This window comes from Adiantum capillus-veneris, chromosome 2 (assembly GCF_014529385.1).
Source record: "Adiantum capillus-veneris isolate H3 chromosome 2, ASM1452938v2, whole genome shotgun sequence".
Taxonomy (NCBI): Eukaryota; Viridiplantae; Streptophyta; class Polypodiopsida; order Polypodiales; family Pteridaceae; genus Adiantum; species Adiantum capillus-veneris.
The window spans coordinates 126,915,688-126,917,406 of NC_140932.1; the positions used below are offsets into that span (position 1 = coordinate 126,915,688).

General features: G+C 50.2%; 1 pseudogene; it reads left to right on the forward strand.

Annotated features, from left to right (window-relative positions):
* The first annotated feature begins 779 nt into the window (after positions 1-779).
* LOC147463573 (uncharacterized) lies at positions 780-1,388 on the forward strand (annotated as a pseudogene).
* Positions 1,389-1,719: the final 331 nt, after the last annotated feature.

Sequence of the window (1,719 nt, forward strand, 5' to 3'; positions counted from 1 at the left end):
TTGTGCATTTTTTTATCGTTCATTCAACCTCCTTCTAGCCAGTTGACCAGCTTATCATGTTAAAAGAGAGCAACCACCCGTTGGTAAGATACGGGTGGCTCCGCTTAGATGGGCATAGCTACCACCCGATAGTGGGATAAAGGCATCTATTGGGAGCTCTACCCTCCTCCGGGGAGGGCCCTGCATCTGCCCAACTACGCAGGGTGAGGTTTAGATAGAGGATACCTTTCGCCGTCCGCTTTCTAGAAACTGTGATGGATGGAGACGTCCTAAAGCTAAACTTGTTGAGAGCCTTCTTGAGGCTAGTCTTTACATTAGACACCCAAGAGCAGTTCAGTCTCTTTCTGTGGGGGCCTGGGGCCACGGGGAAGTTGACCTTAACATCACTCTTGGAGTACATCCTAGGGGAGAGGTGCGAGAGCCTGGACATGAGCCAGATAGCCAATCGATTTGAGCTGACACTTATAGAAGGAAAGAACTTGCTACTCTTGCCAGATGTTACTCGACAACCGAGTAATGCGGCCTCCAGCATATTATAAAGGTTACTCTCCAATGAGAGGGTAACAGTGGAGGCTAAAGGGAGGCCCTCTATGTCAGTTAAGCCCGGCGCCCACTCTTTATTTACAGCCAACTGGAGGTGGCCCGACGTGGACCGATCTAGCGGAGGGAGGAGACATTTCCTCTTTATACAGACACCCAAAACGGTGGCACGCTGCAATCCCTTTCTTATTGAAATGCTCAAGGGGGGTGCCAGCGGGCTATTTAATTGGGCCTTGGGAATGCCACCCGACAAGACCCGGATAGGTCAAAGTGTAGAATCCCTTAGAGAGTTAACCAGAGGCGGGGCGGACTGCTCAGGGCTGATAGAGTGGGTGACAAAAAAAAGTGAGGTATGATTCAGGGATCGCACTAGAAGTGAAGAAGGTGCCAATTCCCGGGTCTCTCTACGAGGATTATATGCTCTATGTAGATGCGAATGGGATAGAATCGATCCCATTTAACCAATTTGGGGATGCGTTAGATGAAATTATACGATTGCAAGATATCACGACGTTGTTATTAGGAGGAGATCTACAGGGAGAGTAGTGCAAGGGCTAAGACTCGGTTATGGGGAACCCATAAGGAAGAACAAAATAACGGGTTCGATGCGGTACCTAATGAAAACTAATCCTTGGCTTGGGTTTAAGGAGGCCAAGGAAGGATGGGAACAAGGTGGCTGCGAGACGGTCGACCGCATTGAAGACGTGGACGATGTTGATAGTGTCAATATTTTATCTAGTAGGGAATACATAGAGGGAAAGGAGGATGAGCCCAAAACACGAGGGTGCCTTCTATCCAACGCAGGGGGGGCCAATCCTAGAAGAAGGACCGGCTGTGGGAGTGAATGAGTATGAGCCTCTGCCTAATCTAACCCCCCCCCTCCCCCGAAGTGGAGAAGACCCTAGAATTCTTAAGACAATATCTAGAGCTTAGGGAGGCCTATTGCAAAATGGAGGTATGGATGGAGGACCAGATAGTTCAGTGGGTAGTGTCTCACATCAAGGTAAGGGAGGGTCTAAAGGAACAGGTGGGGGGGCTCTATTTACAGGCATAGAAGGCCCCTGCGCAAACAGGTCACGGGCTGCCACCCTTATTGCCTAGTACTACCTTGGGCCGGCCTGTCTTATCCTCTATTGGGCCAGTTGGGCTCTGGGTTATCGAGGTCAGCTACCACCCCCT